The sequence below is a fragment of the Chelonoidis abingdonii genome, chromosome 4 (genome assembly GCF_003597395.2).
Source record: "Chelonoidis abingdonii isolate Lonesome George chromosome 4, CheloAbing_2.0, whole genome shotgun sequence".
Lineage (NCBI taxonomy): Eukaryota > Metazoa > Chordata > Testudines > Testudinidae > Chelonoidis > Chelonoidis abingdonii.
This window is the reverse complement of record NC_133772.1, coordinates 86,047,691-86,074,909: the sequence shown is the minus strand read 5'-3', so window position 1 is coordinate 86,074,909 and position 27,219 is coordinate 86,047,691. Positions and strand designations below refer to the sequence as shown.

At 38.4% G+C, this 27,219-nt stretch overlaps 1 protein-coding gene across 7 annotated transcripts in view; it reads right to left on the bottom strand.

The window, feature by feature from the left end:
• SIPA1L1 (signal induced proliferation associated 1 like 1) overlaps positions 1 to 27,219 on the bottom strand; it is a 391,350-nt gene that overhangs the window by 135,470 nt on the left and 228,661 nt on the right. For 4 of the 7 annotated variants that reach the window (XM_075065409.1, XM_075065414.1, XM_075065410.1 and 1 more), the window contains one exon: positions 20,031 to 20,099. The exons of 2 other annotated variants lie outside the window; for them this stretch is intronic. The gene's annotated coding sequence lies outside the window, so the exon portion shown is untranslated. Of the gene's footprint in view, positions 1 to 15,957; positions 16,020 to 20,030; positions 20,100 to 27,219 lie in introns of those variants that run through there. One more of the 7 variants, XM_032768375.2, reaches the window with a different exon arrangement.

Below are 27,219 nucleotides of genomic sequence, written 5' to 3'. Positions count from 1 at the left end.
TCTTGAGAAAAGAAGACTGAAGGCTTGAAAAAACTTTCTTCAAACATGTTAAGCGCTGTTACAAAGGGGATGGGGATCAATTTTTCTCGGTATCCACTGAAGGTAGGACAGGAAGTAATGGGCTTAATATGCAGCAAGGGAGATTTAGGTTGCATATTAGGTAAACTTTCAAATGATAGGGGTAGTTAAGCTCTGGTATAGACTTCCAAGGGAGGACGTCGAATCACCATCACTGGTGGTTTTTAAGAACCTGTTGGACAAACTGTTGACAGGAATGGTCTAGATTTACTTGGTCGTGCCTCAGCACAGAGGCCAAGACTTGACCTCATTATTCTATTCCATGAGTAAGCTACACAAAACAACAAGAGTGTATTGATAATAGCCGCTTCTATAGCACACTGTGTGTTCAAGCTACACACACTGAAAATCAATCCTCACATTAGTTCTGAGAGGCAGGTACACTAGATTTTTGGGTCAAGTGATCACCATAAATGGCTGCATGTGCAGCAGTAGAGAATGGAAACCGAGAAATTATAGGCAGATATAGACGTGCATATAAAGATTTTGTTTTGATGATAGTACTGGACGGAAACAGGAACTAGCACTCAAAGATAAAAGGATATTTATCCAGCTGCACCTCAAAAGATTCCTGCACTACATCCCCTTTGAGAATAATTTAAAGGAAGTCAATTGAGTGGTCTTTAAAACTGAGTGCCTAAGGGAAAAAAAAATTTAAGAACAGGACTGCCATTATTTTACTTTTGAGGCCTTTAAAAAGAAGTATTAGGAATCCTGAAAAGAAAGTTTAATTTGAGGGGAAACAAAAAGCTATTGTCCTTATTAGAATTAAGTAATTTAAACATACTCTCTGCTTTATGCTTTACATCAGTTCTTAATTAAAAATCCAGCTGCATGAAATATTTTTTTTTAAATTAAGTTAATTGTGTATGCAGCACGGAAAACTTTTTAAAAATACAACTGATTCAGAAGGTCACTAAGTATTCTTTAAATGATGTCTGTGGCTGCACAAAGACTCGCCAAGAACCAACAAAAATGAAGGCTTTATAATGAAAAAGCTTTTTGTTAAAGGCATGGATTTTTATTTAAATGTTACTTTTAGTTCCATTCAGACCCAAGAACAAGGGGTCATTTTGTACACCAAAAAAGGAACACCATCTTCAGTTAAAATTTGGCACACATAATGTATATATCTAAATTCATGGGGCTTCATAAATCTAGCCCAAAAAGCGTTTAGGCTTCCAATGTAAACAAGCATAATAGCACAGCTCCCTGTGGATAATTCAGTCTGCTATTTTTGAGAAAATCTTAGATACAAGAAAAGCTTTTTGCTTTTTAATATCCATGTTTATTAAAGATTCATTTTCCAAAACAGCAACTTTACCAATTAAAAAAACCCCAAACAATCCAAACTCCACATTGCAAAACAAAGTAACAGCTCCTAACTAGCAGCTTTTCTCTTTAGGTATATTGTAGATGCCACCAACACATTTTGAGCTAAAAGCGAAGCAAGATCTAATGGCTCAATAGGTTAAAATTTTAAAGCTCATGCAAACAGGGTTTATTTCTGGCTAATAGTTTAGCACATTCTCATATCAATAGCTGAGATTTGCTATTAATGCTTATCAGATGCTATTAAAAAATTTTAAAGTACAAAGATTCGCTTGTGTTTTGAATATTGAGAATCTGGTGACAAAGCTTAATGAATTAAACTATTAACAACATAACCATAAAATACAAAAGTTACAAGGAGATCTTGAAACTTTTAGCCTCACACACAACAAACATTGATAGAACAGTTAATAGAACAGGTAAAGCCACAGTCCTTGATACAGAGCGTATGCGTTAATATAAAACACCTAGTGCTTCTAGGAGTTTTAAAGTGTTCTGACCATATCTTTTCTGCATGTAAGAACTTACTTAATCTGATTCTTGTTAATAGTGGTACAACATGGAGACCAAATACTCCAAATGCAAACTCATCTGCAGATACTGAATTATTACTGTACAGCACCCGCAAAGGTGTTAGGCCTAGGGTGACCAGATGTCCCGATTTTATAGGGACAGTCCCGATTTTGGGGTCTTTTTCCTATATAGGCTCCTATTACCCCCCAACCCGTATCGATTTTTCACATTTGCTGTCTAGTCACCCTAGTTAGGCCCCATGAAAGGTCAACAAAACAAGGCAGGAGAGACTAGAAAGAAAAGACAAAGGCTACAGTACTAAAATTATCTCAGTATAGATCTGTACACTGCATGGCCACAACATTTGCAATTTAAAAAAACCACAAATATACATATAAAATAAATATCTTATTAAATAACAATGTGGTCGACTCATTAGAAGTGGGCATTAAGGACGGATTTTAAGAGGAGAGAATAGTCAACTAGTGAATGAGTAAGAGCCCTGTTCAACAAGAAACACAAAAGATTCTCTCACTAGAAAGTATCCGACAAAGTGGGTATTCACCCACGAAAGCTCATGCTCCAATACGTCTGTTAGTCTATAAGGTGCCACAGGATTCTTTGCTGCCTCTCATTAGAAAGATTTTTTGTATGGATTCCTCCGCATCAATCATGAAACATATATTGTTCTTTAATATGTTTGCATAGACAAATCACATTATATATTTATAGAATATATATAAACATTGTTTTGTGTGCATGAATATAATGCAACACTAATTCTGCATCCCCAATAATGCAAAAACTCAGCGTTTTGAAGCTACACCCTGCAAAGTGGGACTGTCTGCTGATCACCTGTTAAATGAGACCAAGATCAAAGGTGCATGATATATAAGGAAATACTGAACAGTCCATGGTTTTTCTGGCTTTGAGCTAAGGCTGTTGTAAACTTGTAACCATAAAAAAATAAACAAATGACCACCACTGTGTGTTCTGAAGCACTGACTCCTAACAGTGTCCTTGCTGGAGATGAGGGGTGATATCTGATAAGCTTATTAGCATGTGTAGGTTCCTTTATTGTTTTCAATATGTTTTCTCTGTGTTGCTTCTGCCTTGAAAATAAATGTGTTTATTTTTAAAGAGCTGTGTGGAAACTCACAACTGTTGGCAATTATGTTGTTCATAGCCTTCAAAGAGAAAGCAAAGCTCAGATGCTGGCCTGTTTATGCAGTCTGGCTTGCTGGGGATATCACAGTGTAAGCAGGGAACTGAGCAGCCTGAAAAAAACCCAGTCAGAAGGGGGAGAGACACTAGTCTCTACCCAAGAAAGGTGGTGACTGAGGAGCTGGGAGGGACCATGAACGTGGAATACAGGTGCAGTTGCCTGTGACAGATAACTCTGCAAGCTAGTCCCTACCATATTTCAATATGTCAGCTTGAGTTTAAGAAAGAAAAAAGATCTAAAGTAGTTTACAAAACATTTGTAACTTTTGTCATATGTGGTTTTCTCTGTGATTACTGTCTTACCTATTAACTATAGCCAGTAAAGGAAAATATCTACATCTGTTGCTGGTTTGCATGCATGCATAACAGCATTTTATAAAATAAAAACAGATTCTAAATTATTTAGAGATTCTAATGTTAAACCTCCACAAGCAAATCACCTAAAGTACAGTACATGTGTGGGTGTATTCCTGTTTCAGTGCATCAGCAGCTTAATCAGCCTTCCACATTAGATCTGATTACAGTTCATTATATAAAATCATGCTGGTAACAGTTCAGTAAGAATCATGCTTAACCCTTTTTGGAAAAGATAGGAATCATATTTTGAACACACTGGTTTGATTTCCCCCAGTGTCCCTAATCATTTAGGGCTAAACCCACATAGGAATTTAGGAGTATAACTGCCACTTAAATCCAACATTTATATTCTCTAAACCCCTTCTTAGCTGCTGCCTAACCATATATGCAATAAAATAAAAATTAAATATACTATCAAGATAAAAAAGTTTGAACAGCCAACCTTGGTTTTAAGTGCCTCTGGCACCTCTGAGATGTAAATTTGATGAGAAATGCTTTAATAATAAAAATAATAAATAGTTTTGCTAAAACTAAAAATATTGGTAACCCTTTAAGGGGTTAGTATGGTAGCCCACTAGGAATCACTATAAAAGTTGCATGATTTATTGAAAGTTAACTATAAAAATTAGATGAAAAGATTTGCTTGGAATAGTCCAAGGAAGCTTTTCTTTGGGCAAGAATCTGTCACTTAAAGTTCCCCAGCAGCAAGCTTAAAACAATGAAGTTACCACTGCTTTGGGTTCTGAAAACCCTGGGTAACAGCCCCCTCCAATGAATCCTGAAACTAGGCTATATAAAATGGAGGTCACTATGTGCTCAAGAGAGTTGACTGAACCCAACACAAGAAGCTGCAGAATCCTAAGTGTGACAAACCTGGACAAGTCATGTAGAAGGGACTCTCCCTTGTCCCAGGATTAGAAGATTAGAAAATGTGGTGAGATTTAATGTCAAAGATTTTATTTCCCCTTCTATTCTTTAATATAAATAACCATAGGTTATATTGCTGAGTCCATACTCCAAGTAAAACTCAACTAACCATCTTTTAAATTTTAATTCTTTTATAAATTCCAGGAAATTGGCTTGAGAAATTGAAAATAATTTTTTTAAGCAATTGCCATTAATATTCTAAACTTGTCTTTTCAGGACCAACCTAGTCAAACAGAAGTAACCACACTCTTAAAAATTCCTTAAAGAGAAGAGCACCTTTGGAAGTGTGATAAATGTGTTAGGTATCAAAGAACTGAGAATGGCTGATCATAAGTAAATGTAATAAGAAATCTTGATAATTTACATTTTTTTTTAATACAACTACTGAGCCTCAACTCTAGATTGTGATAATTGCTTGCAGGACTATACCGGCTGCGTCTGTCTTTGACTGGTGAATTGCTCATTATATATTAATGTGCTTTGGGTGAATTAATAAATTGTTGGCTGGTTAAGAATAAGGAAGTGTTCTGGTTTGAGAGATATTGTTCAAGTTAAAAAAGTTGACCTGAAAAGAACTTAGTGTTAAACTAGTAAGGCAATGCTCCCTGGACTCAATTAAAAAGGGGTTATCCTTTTGAATTCTATTACACTTCAGCAAACCTGGGTTAGTTAGATTTCAGCTTTAAAATCTAACTTGCATCCTGGCAAATTCATAAACTGACCCCTGTTCCATGCTTACTGCTGCGGATGATACTCAGAGACAGGTGCCTCCTGGTAGGCATTTCCTATTGGCTAGCTTAGAAGCCTGCCCACTCAGAATGCTGGCTTCTATAAATCCCATTCTTAGGCACCTAAATTTCCCCATGTATTGTATAGGTAGCCTGGGAGTTTAACAATGGTCCTTAAAAAAAAAAAATGAGGGGAAATTTTTTTTGAATTTTTTTAATACATTTTAAACTACTACTACAGCTACTACTACAAAAACAAACTAAACAACCAAGAAAACTAAGGGTCACAGTTAAGGGAAGCTCAACATGGATAGCTGCTAACACTCTGTCTCAGGCCGAAGCAGGCAAGAAGAAACCAAGGGTAGTTGACCTGTGCAGTGCTATATAACTATGGTGCAGTGCATAAGACTAAGTAGGATGCATGAGCAGGCCAAACGGAAATTGTTATGTAAAATCTCCAATCAAAAGTTCAGGGGATGCAAGCACAGCAAGAGTGGAGCACCCACAGCGACACTACTTGAAGAAGAATATTGCTTACCTACCCAGACATGCTGTGAAAATTAAGTAGTTGGTGTATGCAAAGCATTAGATAAATGTTAAAGTTCACCACAAGACCAGAAACTTCCTGCTGCAGAACCAGCAGTGCGAAGTTTATTGTACAGCTGTCTTTTTCAAAGCTATTTCAAAATATGTTGGCAACTACAGTCCTGAACAGAGATTAGCATATGATGGGACTCAATTTTTTGCACAAGCCTAAGTGTGAAGATGAGCAAAGGATCTGTGAATGTGTGTGAAAATTCTGTTTGTAAGGACTTATACATTTTTTAAAAATTCTGTATTATAATAGCATTGTCGTTACTTTAGTAAGCCACAGCATGCCAACTTCTTGTCCTTGAGTCAGCCCAAGAGTGTGAAAATGTTTTGCATGATGGGGAACGATGCCATCAAGAATACAATCACTTCTAACTTTGAAATCTTAAAATTCCACGTCATATAAGGAAGACCTTTAAAAAAAAACAACAAAAAACCAAGAACAAAACCCCCAAAGCAGGACCTTAATGTTTAATCAAATTTACCCAGCAGAGCAGGAAATCCCTTTCAGGACAGACAGAATATTAAAATTCCCAAGACTATACACACATCCCACTACAAGTAGCTGGTTTCCACTTCTGCAGCAGGACTGGTATACACTGTGTAACTTAATTTTGCTGAGGCCAGGTCTACACTATAAACTTACACTAGTATAACTATGTCGCTCTGGGGTGTGAAAAATCTCATCCCCTAAGCAACACAGCTATACCGACCATGCCCCCGATATAAAGAGCATTACGTCGACGGAAGGGCTTCTTACGTCATCACAGCTCCTGCCTCTTGCGGAGTGGATTAAGTACGCAGATAAAAGCAGCTCTCCAATCGGCATAGTAGCGTCTTCACTGAAGCGCTACAGCAGCACAGCTGAACTGTTGCAGATGTGCCACTGCAGCGTTTTAAGTGTAGTCGTGCCCTAATGCTCCTCTAATCTTCAAATCAGCCCTGAACACAGTGTCGTGACTGTAACAGACACAAGTCCGTTGGGACTGGGGCAAGGGTAGCAAAAAATCCCCTCATCCTTGCATTTTTAAAAATTGAATTCAATTAAAATCTGTAGAGCGTGGATGGAAAAGATCTGGAGGTCAGACTTAAGTGAGGGATGGGAGCAGAGAAAAAGTCAGATTGGAAAAGAAATGTGCTAAGGTTGAGCTGGAAACAAGGCATGTGGTAGGAAATGGAGGAGCTGCAGCAGAGTCATGAGGAACCTGGAAGGCAAGAAGGACAGATGAGCAGAAGGAGGTGGACTCTGCCAAGAGCTGCAGCTTACTCTAATGCGAGAGCAGCCCCAGCCAGGTACTATGGAAGCATATTGGCTCCCTTGTATATACGCAACATTCCTTTCATAATTCAAAAACAGCTGAATAAAATTTTAACAACCTTCCCATACACACAATATTTACCTTTGGACTCAGAACAAGCATGAGAAAAATGTAGCCTATAAGGTAATTTTTAAAAACCATTTTAAGACCAGGAAAAAGACTTCTAATGAAAGTTCCTCCTTAACCATAAAAACAGTATTGCGAACAGAATGCTACTCCACTATGTGATGCTTTTTAAAAAAAACACTCTGCATTTTGCTGCACTGGGCCAGCCTACAGTGCTACTAATATCCACCGAGCACATTTTCTATTTACAGGCTGTCAACTAGAATTAGCACTAATGCACCCTACACAAAGCTTTGCTTCTGCCACTGCAAGAACAGCAGTCAAAGCCTTCTGGGAAGTAGCCGTAGAAAAACAAAAGCTCTAGGGACACAGGATAAGATCTAAAATCGTAATTTGAAGGAACTGGAGTTGGAAGACAATCTTATTTGGAGAGATGGAGTAGGAAGAAACCCTTGAGGGAGACAGAGAACTATAGTGAGAGGTAAAACACAACTGTAGTGGATTGAAGGATGGAACATGCTAAGGACAAGCCAGAGGGAAAATATATCTGCAACTAGAAGCACAAGACCAACAGGAGAGGGCAAATCGAATGTTAAGTCAGCAATTAAATGATTGGTAACAACCAAGAGATGATACCTGAATGAAGGGGAGAAAAAAGTACCTGGGGTTCTCTGGGCTAATTATTCCAGATCTTGGCTCATTCCATGTATTTTAAGACAACTGAAAGGAGAAGTTTACCTAAAATGTAGCTAATGGTGTTCAGTCACACTTCTGAGGCAGTGCACAGAAGTTGGCACAGCCATTGTTTCAATTTTGTTATGATAGACATCTATATACCACCTACCACAAACACTAAAACTTTTCAGAAAGGAAAAGACTAGAAACATTATCTAAACACTAGTAGCTGAACGCCTGTGCTGTCACACTGGTATAATCTATAAAATCATGTGTGGGGGAAAAAATTGGACAGTAATAGACCGCAAATCCCAGTGATGACTGCACCTGGTGATAGGGCAGGTGTTTCCATCGCTTCACACTGATTTAACACACATTCCAGGCTTCAGAGGGATCTTTGGGGTTATTGTGTGCGCTGGTTGTGTTGATCTGTACGTGTGTTGCGTTGTGCTGGGAAACTGGTATTGATTTGTGCACATGGCAAATGAGGGTCACATGCTACCATGAAAGGCAACATGTGTTTGGGCTTATTGTATGTGTTAGCTGTGTGGTTTTTCAACTACCACTTGGTTTTTTAATTTTGAATCAACTAGTCATTGAGCTGGCCTATTTGAATAAACTGAAATGAAGTGAATATTCTCTCTGCCCCTCCAGAAAAGGCTACTGCTGTCAAAAGCTGGCTTAGCACTTCGCAAGCTCTGGTTCAAGGTGGTTAACCAGTGACTTCCACCAGTTCAGTCGTTTGGCTTTCTTTAAAACTTGACACCAAACGTACTGCGTTTTAAACAAATTAAATTTAAGTGATTTGAATAGATTATAATTAAATTAGACATTAATACAGGTTGTCAATTTCAAATTTAATTTAAAATAATCCAATGTTTTTTATTTTAAAAGAAATAATTGATTTTTATCCATCTTGCTCTAATCAAGAGATTTCTAGCACATTCAATAACCAGCCACTCTCTTTCCCTCAGAGGAGCAAGCTGCTGACAGTTAGCGATTAAGGTTCTGTAACAATTCAGAAAGCCTTGTCGATAGAAATCAGAGGCTGGCTGCAGGAAATATCTTTTGATATAGTATTTTTTCTTTAGAGTTCCCCTTTAAAGCCTGAACAGGCTTATTGTGAAATTCAAGAAAATATTTCATTTGAAAAGAAGTTGCCAACACAAGATTTTTTCGCACAGCTTCCAGAATTAAATTGATATATCAACATGGTGTTCCTGATAAAAATCTCACAGTAGGCAATATTTTTAATAAAATGAGACTGACACGATGGGTTAGTAGCAAATCTTGTGGCTGATGTGTGGGAAGGATTAAAATTTGGTTCCACATATTAATCTTCTCCTGATAAGGTTCTCTAATTGAACCCTTCAGGCCAGCATAGGTCAGTGTGAGCCATTATATTTCAGTACCATGTGCTGGCACATTTTTCTAGAGACCAAGAATAGTGATACAAGGAAGACTCTATTTTTAAAAAAACAGTAAGACATTAGTTGACCTGTAACACTCCCAACATTAGTGCACCATATATGGAAAATCCCAGTGAGTTAATTATAAAAACAAATGAGACTGCTACTGTAGGCTCTCTGTAATTGTCCAAGGATCTCTACCGAATATACTATAAGCAGACTATGGTTAGGATTCTTACAATAAGAAGAATTGTTTAGCAAATGACAAACACTGTATGAAGGTTATACTAGGCATTTTTTAGCAGAATATAAACATCTAAATGAGTTTTTTTTCTGAAGCTTTGGAAGGAAGACAATACTAAGAATGCTCTCTTGTGGGATATGACATGCTCCCCACTTAAAAGAAACTCTAATGGTGCTGATTTGAAGCTGTGCAAAGACTGAAGAGCTCACTCTCAAACAGGTACCAAAGGCTTGGCTACACTGGAGAGTTGCAGCGCTGGTGATGGGGTTACAGCGCTGCAACTCACTCTGTGTCCACACTTGCAAAGCACAGCCAGCGCTGCAACTCCCTGGCTGCAGCGCTGGCTGTACAACTGGTCTGCTTGGGTGTAGCGATTCCAGCACTGGTGATGCAGGGCTGCTCATCAAGTGTGGCCACCAAACGCTTTTATTGGCCTCCCGGGTATTAAGAGGTATCCCAGAATTCCTGTCCACAACAAACCGAATAATGGCTGAACTACGAGCTCCCCGGACCTACTTATCTAACAAACAAACACAGCTGCTCTTTGCTCCAGCGAGCAATGTGAGCAGAGGCAGGGAATTGCTTGGAATGTTCACAGCTGTTTGCTTGAGGAGAGGGGAGGGGCAGTCCGTGTTGAGCAGCTGCTTATGTGGTCTGAAGGCTATTTAGGAGTGCATAACTTGCATTTAGTGAATAAGAGAGGGTGGGGAGGGTCAAAACTTTTAAAAATTATTGAAGGTAGATGCTGTGTATCTTCCAGTCCTTCGAACTTGCAAGGCAGGGAGCTGAGAACAGCGTCAGCTCCAAAAATCCACTCTCTCTGTCTCCCCCATGCCCCTGTCACACTCCACCCCACCCCCTGTTTTGAAAAGGACGTTGCAGCCACTTGAAAGCTGGGATAGCTGCCCACAGTGCACCACTTTCCAACGCGCTTGCAAATGCTGCAAATGTGGCCACACTGCAGCGCTAGTAGCTGTCAGTGTGGCCACACTGCAGCGCTTTCCCTACACAGCTGTACGAAGACAGCTGTAACTCCCAGCGCTGTACAAATGAAAGTGTAGCCATACCCCAAGTCTTCTACTTGTGTGTTCAGAAATAAAAACAAACGACTATGCAGGAACTAGCAAAACTGGAATCCTATGAACTTGTATGAATATCAAAGATCTACAGGACTAGATATGATTCTATAATTACACAATGAGGTAGAAAGTTGCCTGTAACTTTTTTAAAGTAATATCTTCATTTAACTCTATGTATATGAGTAAGAACTTCCATCATCAGTTTTCTTCTGCTCAATCCTGCAGTGAAGCATAATATTTTCTCAATTGAAGTTGTAATGCCACCAATACAGTATTCTGATCTCGTTGAAGGATTAAGAGTCTGATTGTGAGAAGAAAACTAACCTATTTTATAATGAGTAAATGTAGAGAAATAAATGTACTTAAGAACGATCTATTGTGAATTTCCCCATGTGTGCTCAACCCTCAAACTCTACAAATGTGAGACGCTTGTCATTCACTGAAAGAATGATGGAATGGCACTTTTAATCAGTTTCAGTGTTATTGAGAAGTAAAAAAATCCCACTCCACATACGGTCGGAGCGCATACCTTCCTACAATCGTTTTACCTTTTTGGTATGTTTTATTGGCTGTCTAATCTGACCTTCCCTAACATTAACAGGGTCAGACCACATCAAAGGACCCAGCCCAATTAGATGATGCATCACAAAACTAGATTACTACCAATTAAAGCTGGCATTACAAAAGTCAAGAATGAATATTCAGTGGCTAAGTGTCGAGGGTAGGCAGATCTCTTAACTGGACACTAAACTTTAGTAACGAATAAACAAGCAAAATACCAACTCCTTAGCTCTTTTTAAAAAATGGGGCGACTTCTCCGAAAGCCAAAACTTCATCTACGAAATTATGTTAAATTATACGAAATGTGTGTAGACAAGATGAGAGTCTTGCCCACAAACAACAGAATGGAAAGCAGATCATTTGCTTTTATTAAAATACACACACATACACATATTTATGTGTGTTAGTAAATTTCCTCACCAATATTAGTAGGAATGAGACTACTCAAGAAATTAATCATGACAACAGCATCTTTTGGGGTTGAGGGATCTTAAAAACAAAATAGCAATGTGGACTGATACACAAGTAATAGACAACAATATTGAACTACTCCCTTGCATCTTTTGAAGTGTCTAACAATGGGAACTCCATGCTCCCTAGATAAAATGGTGGTTTTCTGTTTACCAGATTCTAGTTTGACAGTAGTCGTACCACCTTCTATATATGTACAGGCTGCAGGGAGGAATTAAACTAATTTATTTTGTTACCATCTTCTCTTATACTGTGTACAATGAGATTTCTGACTCCTGCACAGGGATTCCCGCAGCTCCCATTGGCTGGGAATGGCAAACCATGGCCACTGAGAGCAGAGGGGCGCTGTGCCTGCAGACACTCCAAGTAAACAAAATGTCCTGACCCGCCAGTGGCTTACCCTGATGGGCCAGGAGCCAAAGTTTTCCGACTCCTGCTATATTTTAAAAGTTGGCATCACAAGAAACACTCAAAAGTTTTGCTAGAATTATTTTAATATAATCTAACGAAAAACCTGTTATTGTTATAATAACTGAAAAAATATGTATTCATCTTCAAAATTACAGTCAATATTTAAAACCAGTAAATGGATACTTAAAACAAATACCTTAGAACAATATGAGACTTTAGAGTCTTATTATTAGATATTCAATTCAGTATTTCCATGGAGCTTAAAATCATCAAATTTTGGTGTAGATCTGTTTATAAGCTGACCCCCGCTCTTTGATGCTTCACTTTTTTACCAAAAATATTCGGCTTATGAACGAGTATATACATTATTTAAGATATATCAACTGATTTGATCCATAATTAGACTTGGCAGAAATGGATGTTTATTTTATAAGTTTGATTGAGAATACTGACATTTATTTTAAAAAACTTTTTTTTTAACCAATTTACATTTTCACAGTTTACATTTGCACAATATTATGAAGGGGTCGAAACGTGGATGGGGGGCAGAATAATTTAATGACACTAGAGCAGGGTTCTCAAACTTCATTGCACCATGACCCCCTTCTGACAACAAAAACTACTACACGACCCCAGAAGGGGGTACCGAAGCCTGAGCTGTCCCAAGCCCCAGCAGGGGCAGGGAGGGAGGTTAAAGCCAAAGCCCAAACCCCACCACTCCGGGGACAAAGGAAGTGGGGACAGGGACAGGAATGGGGACAAAGCCCAAGCCCAAGGGCTTCAGCTTCAGGCAGGGGGCCTGTAACCTGAGCACCACCACCCAGGGTGAAGCCCTTGGGCTTTGGCTTCAGCCTTGGGTGGTAGGGCTTGGACTTTGGACCGAGGCGTTGAGGCTCAGACTTCAGCTTTGGCCCCCAGCAAGTCTAACGCCAGCCAAAGCGACCCCATTAAAACAGGATCGCAACCCACTTTGAGGTTCCAACGCACAGTTTGAGAACTGTTGCACTAGATGTTGAGATTCAAATAATTAAAGCTTTACAACTGCTAAAACCACAAACTGGCATCACCATATGTCAAAATAGACAATTTAAATATCTTTTAATCCAACTCTAAGAAGTTCTCAAGATGCATTTTTCTTACTTTGCCTATCAGTAAATTTTGATTACTGATGGAAATATTTTTCATCGGTTTGTATGTGTGCAGCAAAATCTAAGTTTTTACTGATATTTACCAGTAAAAATCTAATCCTTCCAAGCCTATGTATAATCAAGGACTCTAAAAAGGACTCCTACACTCTTGCTAAAATTAAGTTACTTATTTTTTTAAATCCTCCTCTTCATAAATATTTCCGCACTTTGAAACAAAATTGTTATGACTGTACAACTGTGGGACACCACAAAATGAAGAGTTCCCGCAAAGTGGCTAAGAAACCCTTGATTTGGGAAAGAGACATGTAGACAAGGGTCTCATTTGCTTGTTCTGTCTATACCCACAATTGTCTTGTGATTAGAAACCGTGGTGACCCTTGTCAGCAATCTAATTTACTGTATATCAGTAAGTAAGAATACTATTTACAGAGAGGAATATAATGAAGAGAGCAAACTGGTTATGGCATTCCAAATAAAATTTGTGGCTTCAAGAAAGAACCATTTGACTTAAAAAGAGTGCATTGCTGTTTTTCACAACCTATCATCGCTCCACTCTCTCTCTCTCTCTCTCTCAGAAGCTTTAATGACACCTTGAACTTTGAGCATATTCATCTATAGACTGTTCAAAACTTTATTACATAAATCATAGGGAACAGAGGCATATGACCGATACCTCTTCATAAATTAAATGCTTAAAAGTACCTAACCTCAACATGTGTCTAAAGACTACTTGCTTTTAAATCAAAGAAATAGGTAACTGCTTGCCTGAAATCTCTCTGCTTGTACATAATTCTTTCAGAAACCAATTTGAAAGCACAAGTCACTCTGTCTAGGTATATCACTATACCCTGTCTGAAAGGATTCTAGTACAGCAAAAAGTATTATCATTAAATATTAAGTTCTTTTAGCAGGTGAAGAGATATTCACCACTAAACAGCTGACACGATCAGCTGTCTATAGTTTCAGCCACAGAACATGTTTGACAACCGTGCTATGTAACATGTTATGCACTTCTTATCTGATGAGATCATGAGCCATAAAGACACTAAGAATCCTACCCGTATACCAGGTTTCCCTTCACATTAGAGAAGTCACTTTCTGTATCTTTTCCTAGGTTTTAAATCCCCTTCTCTCAGGGAGCACAATGAAGATTCCTCTTCTACCAAACCCAAAAACTCTTGGGCATAATATTCAAGAGTTACTTTCATTTTCCTAAAAACAATATAGCTGCTAGAACACAGCCTGCTGTGGAGGCGGCTTTCAATCATCCGATAAGCTAATGTGGGCACCACTCTCCACATCTGATCCTTTGCTATTTCCAATTTTTGTTCCTCTTATTTTCAGCCACTGAAATCATATTGAAAACAGCCTGCTGACAGGGCCCCATTTATCCTGAATGGGCACAGGATTGGTCCACATTAAAGGGCTTTTTCTGAATTATGTAAGTCAGGGCACCAAGTAAAAAGCCACAGAACAGAGGAGATTTAAACAACAAGGAACAAATTAGGAAAACAATATAAGGCCAGAGGTAGATCTGGAAATCCAGAGCAAGGAAAGCAGAATAGTGCACCTGTTGGCAGAATATGTTATGTGTAAACGACTTACAACCTTTTACAGTCTAACGGAGATGCGCAGAACTAGGATTCAGGAGCCTAGTTGCTGCTTCCAACTCTGTCACACATTTCCCATGTGACCCTGGATAAGTCACTTAACTCATGTTTCTCCATTTTCCCATCTGAGAAATGTTGATAATGAGACTTTTGCGAAATGCTCTGACTTGAAAAGATGAAAAGAGCTATACAAATGCCATGTATTATTTGCGGACAGGAGTGAAAGAATGGGTTAAAATAGTTTGAAGTACTAAAATTGCTCATGGACCTCATGCCAATTTATGTGCTTTTGCAACCACATTTTTCTATTTAAAAAAATTCCCAAAACTTATTGCTATGTTAAAGCATCACACAAACAAAAGGCGAACCTATCCAACTATACAGGGGAAAAGTGAAAGTGGCTATACACAAAACCAAAAAATATAGGAAAAGTATTTTAATTTCCTTCAACCACAGTAATCCTAAATATTAATTATAATATATTTAAAAAATGGTTCAGAGAAGTGTGGTTTTTCTACTCAAGAGCATTCCCTTTAAAGCCTTGATCCTGCAATCAGATGCACATGGGTGAACCTCTACACCCATATGGAGCTGCACGGAAGTCAGTGGGGATTCATGAAAGCACAGAAGTCTGCCTATATGGATCAAATGGCAGAATCGGGGCCTCCGGCTGCACATTTAAAAATCGGAGTCCAGAAATGCAAAGTTAAGGTTCTAATAGTAACATGAAGTAGGCTGCATTGCACAGTCTAAAGTATTATGCTATATATTGTATATAAAACACTAAATATATTAAGCTACATATTCACTCAGACGCACAGGAATAGCAAATACTATCTGTTCTCAGTGCAACTACGATCCCATCAACTGATATTTTAATACCATCTGATTGTCTGAAGGGGATGATCAGGAAGAATGGCATGTATAGTAAATAGTAATATTCTATTATACGTATGGAGAATATTAAAGCAGGTAAAGTATTCCTATCATTACTACCTCAATTGTAGCACTTTGTTCAAAGAATACAAAATATTTCAAGGTTCTGGGATAGATATCATCAGCTGAGGGAGGTTTCCGTCAATCATGCAGGATGGCAAATTTCCCTCGTGAGTTGCCCAGATTGGTGGATAACTACATGAAGAGGAAGTGTTTATACAATGCCCTCCAATAACCATGAAACTTCCCAGAGAAAGAAGATAACCCACACGACATACTTCCATACTGCCTCTTACTCCTATTCTGAAGTCTCAGGGCAGGCCTTTAAACATCATAGAACAAGTTGCTTCTGAAAACAGAAATGAAATGCTTGTCTAGGTTTAAAAATAAAATGCAAATGATTTGACATGAATATATAAACATTAATTTCTATCAATGAGATGTTTAAACTATGTGAATATGGAAGCTGTGCATTTTTAATGTGGATGTAGGTATAAGCTAATATTATGTTCAGAAAACAAGTTGAAACAGAAAATGTGACTGGGCTGCAGAGACTGCAGCATACCATAGTTTTAAAAAAAAAGATGGATCACATTCTCATTTGAGAAAGTTCATCAATTTAAAAAAAGCAGCAGATGCCAGTTTACTGTACTCCCACTCCGGAGAAAAAAAAAATGCTTTTCCATTTAACAAGCTATGTTCACCAACAGCATTCAATAACTTATTAAATAATTTATGAATCATGCAATTCTCCAAAATAACTGCCAAACCTCCTTCTATCTTAAATAGACACATGTTCATGTAATTTTTTGAAACTTTGGGCTTTGCAATTTGAAAATGAACAACATTAATGGGAAGCAAACAGCAATATGAAATATGCAATCATAAATAAGAAAAACCATTTTAATATCTATGAAGCACTTGAGGTGCCATTTTATCCTACTCTCAGAATATTTTCCTCCAGCAACTGCTTTTTCTAAGTTTCATTCCTTTAGCAGGTCTGGGCTCAACCCACAGGTTTTTTTTTTTGTTCCTTTTATAAAGCAATTATTTATTTTGGCAAAGAACAGAAAAGACCACACTGGTGGCTACACAGGAAATGTTGTCTGGTTTCCTCATTGTTTTTCTAAACAAACATTTCAGTTTGAAATAACAGAAGTTCAAACCTGTGTGACTATGTATTGTAGAAAGAGGAGGAATAATGAAAAGAATAGAGCTATCCAATCATATCCCCACATATCCCTGCCAGTGTCCCTGGGCATATCAATAGCATGTAGGAAACAGATTCAAAGGCTTCTAACAGATCTAAAAAAACCCAGCTTGGACAACTGGTTTTGATCCATCTTCAGAAAAACAACATTGACCAATGAGATTAAGTCTCTGCACCATAATCAGATCTAAAATCAGATAAGAGGTTGAAGGAATTCAGATCTCTAGAAATTGTCAGAGCTGTTTCACCAACATTTCTTGATAATCTGCACTAAAAATGGGTTATTAGACTTAGGGGAATGAGTGGCAAAATTTTCTATGATAGTTTATTGAGCAGAGGCTTAGCAATCACTTTAAGAGCTCTTGGATAAAATGTTCAAAAGTGACTAAGACAATTAGGACCCTATGTTCCATTGGCTTTCAATGACAATGAGGCTTCAAAGTTCCTTTTGAAAATGGGACTTAGGAAATTATTGAAAATTTTACAACTTAGCTTTTCTTTTTTCCTTCTAAAAACTTAAGACCTGAGGACTGCAGAAAGTTAACTTTTCCACAGGTGAATTTGTATAGTTAGCTAGGATATGATAATTTGGTTTGTGGTTAAAGAATTTAATTTCAACAGCCACTTAACTGTTTATACAACAGAGTAAAGATAAGGCAAATTGTATTCAGGTTGCTTTAGTAACACAAGACTGTGACTAAGGGTAAATGCAAATTAATTTAAAAGTTTATCAGCAGTCTATAAAAATAAGTGTTTCAGTTTTCTTCCTGGTTACCTTGAGAATGCTAGATTTTCCTATCTCCTCAGGATAAAGGACCATAACTGGTCTCTACAGCCTTAAACTAATATATAATGACTAAGCCTTAATCCTCAATAGAAAAATGCAAAGTAATTGCTTTTCTGAGCCTTAACACACACAGATGTGCACACACTGTATTAATAAAATGGGAGTCTTATATAACACTGTTAAAATAAAGAGAGAATTTATATTTATTGACTCTGGTGAATTACATAGCTCTCAATGTTCTTCACTATCCTGCTGTCTGGTAAGAAGGACAACATGAAATACAGCTATGTACAAATTTATCAAAAGCATTCTGCAATTGTCAGGATAACTAGCCTGATTGATTCAAAAAGAACAAATAGCTGTTGTGTTTTTATTTCTTTTATCTGACCCAAAAGGGAAAATACATTACAATGTGGAGAGAGCACTTAGGGAATACCAGTGAAAAAAGTTATGTAAGCACAAATTGTAAGAATGCCCTTTCTGATTACCTTGAATTAGAAGTAGGGATGTGTGCTAGAAATAGCCTGTAGAGACTTACAGAGCTGTTGAGTTGGTTTAGATACTTTGCAAGAAAAGCTATCTAGACCATGCAGCAAGCCAACTTATTCAGTAGAGAGGCTTATGGACCTGTGTCAGGCACTCTTCATTTACGTAAGTCAGTGGCAATTGTGATCTGCAGAAGGAGAGCATCAATTCTAATAAGCTCACATCCCCTCCCCACAAAAAAACTATGGATGTTTTGAACACTCAAATGTATCAGTCCACCTCTATATAAGGATGTTGTTTCAGGGAACAGGAGAAGTAGGAATCCACAAACTCACTTTTAAGGCTTCCCTGTCAAATATAATAGCCTTTTTGCTACATGTAGCATTAGTGTGGGGCTGGCAAGATTTACACTTGCATGAGTGCATGCGATCAAGTTGAGGAAAGGATCTGTAATTAAAAATTGAAGCCTGCATTTTGTCCTAGGAGATTGTTCTTTGGAAAAAAAAATAATTTGAATTGGACCCCACAGGCAATGAGCCAAGGAAGGCTGATCAACTTCATTGTCTCACCACTAGAGAACCGAACTTCTGTTAAATCTGTAGGATAAAATTTTCAAATGAATTTAAAATGACTTAAGGTGTCTACGGCTACCCCACATTGCAGTGCAGACTACGGACATGTGAACTGAAGAGCACAAAGTGTTGTGCCGTAGCTGCCCCATGTGAATGTTGCTGACAAAACTAGAAGGTACTCAGTTTGCGTTAACCTAGTCCTCGAACTAGACTATATTAACACAAACTGGGTGCCTTCTAGCTTGCATCAGCAGTGTCCATGTGAGGCAGCTACAGCGCAACACTGATGTGCTCTTCAGTTCACACTGCCACTGAGTGCAGCGTAAACAAGCTCTAGATTTCATGGATTTAGGGCAACTGACTGGGTTGGCATGTAAGGGAGCAGAGGAAGGAGGATATGGAGAAAAGATTCAATGAACTAAGGGGACATTCAGGGAGCTGAGGAAGCTAAGCTGTCTCCTTATTCCCTACACACCTCCCTCCCTATACTACTGGCCACTGTTGCCCAAAAGCAGCTCAGCTCCAATGCCCAACTTCCACAGCCCCTAGTCCGTGCACCCTCCTCACTAATTCATCTTCCCATACTAGTTATGAAGAATTTTGTTAAAGACACAAAAATATAAACATCGAAGTGTCAAATACAGAAGAGATGACAGGAAGTACGGAGTACAAATTCACATGCACTCACAACACGGCAAAGACACAGAAACAGATACTTGTCAAAAACACCACTAACAAATGATGCCAAAAGAAAAGGAAGATTTTATTAAATCTCTTCATGACAGGGGTGCTTTATTCACACATCTTTAAAATGTAGAACCACTAGTAGCTAACTGATAAGAGTGAAGGGGATCCCACCCAACACCTGCTTTGGCAATTTGGTTTAATAGCAGTCCTTTGCTAAGCTTTGACAATTACTCCCACATTCCCCCCTGAGAGACTAATGGTTTTCTAAAAATAAAATGGAGATTAGCATTTACAGTGAACTGCCTAAGCAACGTACAATTTGACAGAAGGTGAAATTAATCAACTCTGTGGTGTGCTAATGTCCAGATTTTACTTTGAAAGTCCAGATTTAAACTGAACCAATCTAGTTGAACACATTTATGTTTAAATCGATGGCACAAAATGCTATTTTTGTTTTCCATTTCAACAGCTTGGTATCTTAGAATACTGTAGTAAAACTTTTCACTTAACAAGGAGCAAAATGATTCTACATGAGTATCACAGGCCTTTGTTTAGCACCTAAAAAAAGCTTACAAAAAAGCAGATTTAAGCAAAAGGCAAAAAACTTACTATCGTTTCATGGCATGTTGGCTAATACACAGAACTAAGCTTCAGCATCCATACAATGAATCATATGACCTGGAAAAAAAGCAGAATATGACCATTAAAAATATCAAGGAGAAAATATATAATAATACTAACAAATACATCAATTGACATCTTGTAAATAGGATTTCTGATGAAGTTAAAAGAAGAAAAAGACTCTCAAGCTTCTCTCCTTTTCCATGGAAGTGTAAAAATCTCTCTGTTGCCCCAGTGGCTTAAAGGATGATGGAAATGTTTAAAACACAACAAGTCAGTTACTTTAAACAACAAAATGAGTGGTCTTTTTAAAAAGGAATATTTAAAAAAAAATCACTATTACAAATTGCACTAAGTATAGGCAGAAATTAGTAAGTACTTCTTGATGCTAATTCCTAAGAGAAGATGACCATATGTAGAGTTTAACTACTATATTTGTTTAAAGACTTAAAAAAAACACATCAAAACATAGAGGATTAGGGTTGGAAGAGACCTCAGGAGGTCATTTAGTCCAACCCCCTGCTCAAAGCAGGACAAACACCAACTAAATCATCTGAGCCAGGGCTTTGTCAAGCCTGACCTTAAAAACCTCTAAGAATGGAGATTCCACCACTTCCCTAGGTAATCCACTGCAGTGCTTCACCACCCTCCTAGTGAAATAGTTTTTCCTAATATCCAACCTAGACCTTCCCCACTGCAACTTGAGACCATTGCTCCTTGTTCTGTCATCTGCCACCACTGAGAACAGCCTAGCTCCATCCTCTTTGGACCCCTCCTTCAGATAGTTGAAGGCTGCTATCAAGTCCCCACTCACTCTTCTCTTTTGCAGATTAAATAAACCCAGTTCCCTCAGCCTCTCCTCATAAGTCATGTGTCCCAACCCCAGAATCATTTTTGTTGCCCTCTGCTGGACTCTCTCCAATTTGTCCACATCCTTTCTGTAGTGGGGGGGCCCAAAACTTGACACAATACTCCAGATGTGGCCTCACCAGTGCCAGATAGAGGGGAATAATCACTTCCCTCGATGTGCTGGCAATCCTCCTACTAATGTAGGCCAATATGTTGTTAGCCTCCTTGGCAACAAGGGCACACTGTAGACTCACATCCAGCTTCTTGTCCACTGTAATCCCCAGGTCCTTTTATGCAGAACTGCCACTTAGTCAGTTGGTCCCCAGCCTGTAGCCGTGCATGGGATTCTTCCGCCCTAAGTGCAGGACTCTGCACTTGTCCGTGCTGAACCTCATCAGATATCTTTTAGCCAAATCCTCCAATTTGTCTAAGTCACTCTGGACCCTATCCCTATCTTCCAGTGTATCTACGTCTCCCCCCAGCTTAGTGTCATCCACGAACTTGCTGAGGGTGGAATCCATCCCATCATCCAGATAATTATGAAGATGTTGAAGAAAACCAGCCCCCAGAGGCACTCCACTTGATACCGGCTGCCAACTAGACAGAGCCATTGATCACTACCCATTGAGCCCGATGATCTAATCAGCTTTCTATCCCCTTTATAGTCCATTCATCCAATCCATACTTTTTTAACTTGCTGGCAAGTATACTGTGGGAGACTGTATCAAAAGCTTTGCTAAAGTCAAGATATATCACGTCCACTGCTTTCCCCATATCCACAGAGCCAGTGCATGCTGACTGCTCCTGATCACCTTCCTCTCCTCCACGTACTTCAAAATGGATTCCTTGAGGACCTGCTCCATGATTTTTCTGGGGACAGAGGTGAGGCTGACTGGTCTGTAGTTCCCCGGATTCTCCTTCTTAAAAATGGGCACTATATTTGCATTTTTCCAATTGTCCAGGGCCTCCTCTGATCACCACGAGTTTTCAAAAGATAATGGCCAATGGCTCTGCAATCACATCAGCCAACTCCCTCAACACTCTCGGATGCATTAGATCCACCTCCATGGACTTGTATGTCCAGCTTTTCAAATATTCCTTAATCTGTTCTTTCAACACTGAGAGCTGCTCATTCGTCTCCGCATCATATCGATGCCGGTGCAGCTGTATGGTGCTGACTTGTCTGCCAGACCAAAGCAAAAAAGCACTGAGTACTTCAGCTTTTTCCACATCATCTGTCATAGATTGCCTCCCCATTCAGTAAGAGTCTCACACCTTTCCCTCACCTACTTCTTGTTGCTAACATACTGTAGAAAGCCCTTTCTTGTTACCTCAATCCCTTTGCTAGCTGCAACTCCAGTTGCAGCTGACCTTCCTGATACTATAACCCTTGCCATGCTTGAGCATATTTTATACTCCTCCTATCTCTTGTCCAATTCCACTTTCTGCAAGTCCTTCCTTTTTTGTGTTTAAGCTCACTGAAGATTTATCTATTAAGCTCAAGTGGTCCGTGCGTATAGTTTTGCTGTTCTTTCTGCGACACGGATGGTTTTGTTCCTACGCCTCATACAGGCTTTGTTATCAAAATACAGCTAGCTCTCCTGGATTCCTTCCCCTCATATTTGCCTCCCAGTGATCTTGCCATCAAATGGAAGGATGACAAATGGGAATGAGATATGGAGGTAGATATTACACATCTGAAAGGTAGAGCCAAACTTAACAGCTAATGGGACAAAATCGGAGGGCCAGATAATCGCTCATCCAAAAATTACAGGAACTGCACGATGAAATTGCAAGCCTATTAGCAAGAATTTTTAATGATCGGTAAACTCAGGGGTTGTACCGTAGGACTGGAGAATTTGCTAACATGTTCCTATCTTTAAGAAGGGAAAAAGGTGATCTGAGTAACTTATAGCCTGTAGTTTGACATCTGTAGTATTAAGGTCTTGGAAAAAATTTGAAGAGAAAGTAGTTAAGGACATGAGGTTGACGGTAATGGGACAAATTACAACATAGTTTTACAAAAAGGTAGATCGTGCCAAACCAACCCAATCTCCTCCTTGAGAAGGTGACAGATACTTAGACAAAGGAAATGCAGTAGATTAATTTACCTCGATTTCAGTAAGGCATTTGACACGGTTTCACATGGGTGTATTACGTTAAATTGGAAAGATGGGATCAATATGAAAATTTAAAGAGTGATAAGGAACTGGTTAAAAGAGGAGACTACAACGGTCGTCCTCAATGGGTGAATGTCAGGCTGGAGGATTTCACTAGTGTTGCGTATTCTAGAATAGGATGAAATTAACAGTGAAAAGTGCAAGGTCTTGCATTTAGGGATTAATAATAAGAATTTTAGTTATAAACTGGGGACACATCAGTTCGAAGCAACAGAGGAGGAGAAGGACCTTGGAGTATTGGTTGGTTGATCACAGGATGATCCTGCTAAACCCAGGATTTTGCGTTCAATCCTTGAGGGGGCCATTCTGTGTGACAGTTGTTTGTGTTTCTCCTTGATGCAAAGCCACCCCTTTTGTTGATTTTAATTCCCTTTAAGCCATGTCGTCAGTCGCTCCTCCCTCCATCAGAGCAACGGCAGACAATTGTTTCGCGCAAAACCAGGCAAGGAGGCGACAGCAGCGCGGTGACGAGAGGGACATTGTCATAGACTTCTCACAAAGTACGGGCTGGGCAATGTGCACTTCATGCTGGTGAGCTCTGCAAACATGCTGGCCAAACAAAATGAAATTCAAAAGTTTGCAGGCCTTTTCCTGTCTACCTGGCCAGTGCATCTGAGTTGAGAGTGCTGTCCAGATCGGTCACAATGGAGCACTGTGGGATAGCTCCCGGAGGCCAATGCCATCGAACTGCATCCACACTATCCCAAATTCAACCTGGCAAGGCCAATTTCAGCGCTAATCCCCTCATTGGAGGTGGAGTAAAGAAACTGATTTAAAGAGCCCTTTAAGTCGAAAAAAGGGCTGCATCGCGTGGACGGGTCCAGGCTTAAATCGAGGTAATGCTGCTAAATTTGACCTAAAGTCGTAGTGTAGACCAGGTCTCAGATAGATTCTAGGCACCTTTACAATGAGAAAATAGCAGCAGACAGTTTGGAAAGGGGACTTTGAGTGAAGAGGGAGAGAAATTAATCAGAGGGCTGATAAGGGAGAAAAATATTGTAGTGATTCAAGAGAAACCTGATTTTACTGGGAGAGTGCAAAGGAAGCCTGCAAATATGGAGAACATAGAAGATCCTGGTTCTAGACAGGCAGACAGGGTTAGAATGGACTGCAAGTGGCATCTAGTCTAACCCCCTGCCAAGACGCAGGATTTGTACAGAACACAGGATTTTGTAGATGATGGGGAAGATGAGAAACCTGATTGTAGATGGGCAGTGGTAGCCTGCTGTAGAAGCAAAAAGGTTTGGAATACAATAGATGAAATCCTGGCTCCACTGCAGTTACTGGGAATGTTGTCACTCACATCAGTGGGACCTGGATTTCACTTAAAATGACGTACTTTAATAACTGTTGATGCTGCATTTCTACATGTTTATTATTATCATATTATATAACACTGACAATCCTAGAATCAGGGAAGGTTTCCTTCACAGGGAAAAGTATTTCAGTACAAACTTACACACGAGTAGAGAAGGGTAAAAAAAATTAAGCACTTCATAATTGTTGTCTATACAGAAATTTATACCCCCCTCCATCCTGCTTTTGTTAGTATTATTCTGTTCTTCCCCCATCTCCTGTTTCTTGAAACTAACATAAATACAGAGAGATGTACTATCCCCATTCATGAAACGATTACATTTATATTTTAGACAATAAAAACAAAGGAAAATGTGATATTGTAGAAGAAATTTTCTTGTATTCTATTTAATCCAGATTAAGTTCTCTTGCCTGTCACTGAATAGTTGAAGCTGAGATGAGTGAATGCTTTAAAAAACAACCACCCTGGCTTGTAAAGAAAAGGTTTTGAACTCTGGGTATGTGTAAGTTAACACATTAGAAAAATCATCTTTTTTAAAGTGACATTTTGTCTAGCACCTTTTGATTCTCTTCATATTTATCAAATATTTCTTCCAAGTGAGTCTTTGTTTTAAATATTTAGAACTGGAAGAACTGCATGTAAAAACAAAAAAAAAATGATTTTGGAGACATTATGATAATTATGCCCATGAATATCCTGAAGATATGATAATTCATTAAAGATAAACCTCAAATGAAAGAGGAAGGTATCTTATGAAGAGGATATTTATTTGTGTTTCAATCCCACAGAAACCTATTAGGCATTTATTTATACCTCAGCATTTACTTTTATGTAAGTACTACCAAATAAACTGCAGCAGCGTCATGTTAATGTCTCTTGGCAAAAGGAGTCTGCTTATCTATTCAGCATGATTTAAAATAATATTGAGGAGGCTACAGTTGAAAGTAGGAGCCATGGTGATTTCAATTACTATATCAAGAACTATAAAACATGTTGGAATAACAATTCTTAAAACCAAAAAATTAAGTGGAAAAAGTTAGATTAACAGAACAAGGGTCCTTGAGAAGTCCTCTACAAAAATACATATTTTAATCCTTTTGTTATGTTTTAAATATAGAACAGTCCTGGAATGTTCTTTGATCACAAATTTTGAATCCAATGAGACAATGTCTGAATCTCATAAAGGGATGACACGTTAATTTCAGAGAAAACATGACATTATTCTTGTTTAGTTCTGATCAGTTGTTTGTTACTTGATAAAACAAAGCATTTTTTCTTAAACCTTATGACAGACATTTTACACATTTATGAGTAAAGGAAACCTGTTTTTCTGTAAGTATTGCAACTTCTACATAGTCAACATGGCACAGAAGTCAACATGGCATTATTAGATTTTTAGAATGTGCTGAAGGGAGTAAATAACTTTATATACAAAGCATTAGTTTCAATTTTGGAAGCTAAGAATCAAATAACCTAACCCGATGTTCATTGCATTTATTAAGTCATCAGTTTGCTGCATGAATTCTAGGCTCCCTCTGTTTCAGTTTGGTGCATAAATCAAAGCACAGTGTTTGCTTTCTTGTATATAGTCATAACTTAGCATTTTGGCTTGAGCTCTAAATAGATACATCCTTTCTAGAAATTTGAAATTAAGCCAATAGAGAGCTCCATTCACTACAAAACCATACAAAGCAATCATGCTTATTTCCTACCATCACATTCAGCTGCTCAGCACTAACCACTACAGAACAATCCACTACAAACAAAAGTTTGGTACACATTTGTTCATACCCTTCACACACAAAGGGTTGCCAAACACACAGTTCAAGATACAGACAAAATTATTTGTTAACCACTCACACGTTCAACTGCTGTACCATACAATTATTCAGACAGTGCCTGTCCAAAGAGCTAAAAGGCAAGCAGATAACATGCACTGAGAGAGGTAGAAGAACATGTTAACTTAGAAATTCCTCTCTCCCAACCTATTTTGGATAAATATTTTAGAACAATGGATCTGCAGTATAATTTTGATTGGTAAAAGAGACAGTGCAGTATAAGTAGTTCAAGGGTAAGATACTGCAATGTTATCAAATCTTAGAATTTTTGTCAAAGTCTCAAGTATATTGAGTCTTTTAAGCTATGTTGAAAAAGATTAAAATACCAAATTTGGGGCAATTTAATGAAGAAATATTTTTGGCCTCAACACAGATCTACCAACTAACAAACAATACATCCCAATTCATTTGATGACATAAAGACAAAAGGGAGAACCTACACTGAAGTGCTTCCCTATGTTTTGCAGTTTAAACTTTCACAGGTCTGTTAACTATTATTAGAATGATCACATTTTGGCCTAAGTTAGAACATCTATTATTTTGCATATTATGAGCTCTTAAACATAAAGAGGAAAGGGGGAGGGGGAGACTATCTCCTTAGCAGCACAGAAACTAAAATACGAAACGGAAATATTTAACAAACTACCTTGTGTTGTTATGGTAACTAAAAAATGTCTAGAAAGGGAGGAACAAATGGAGAAAACAGTAGCAAGTTCTTCTGTGAATTCAGTTAGATTTCATTATTTTTGTTTTTCTTCATTTTGGGTTCAAATGGAATGGGAGGAAATACTATATAAATATTAAACATCACCACATCCCAAGATGGAGGTAAACATTTTAATTTTACAGATGGAAAAACAGAGGCCAAGAGATGAAGTGACTATAAAAGATGACTGATACAACTCACAACTCTGAAAAGTTCTATTCCTCTCTACCAAGAAATGGAAATGATTTTGTAGAATGAGCCTCAAAACTTGGAGGGAAGGCAGGAA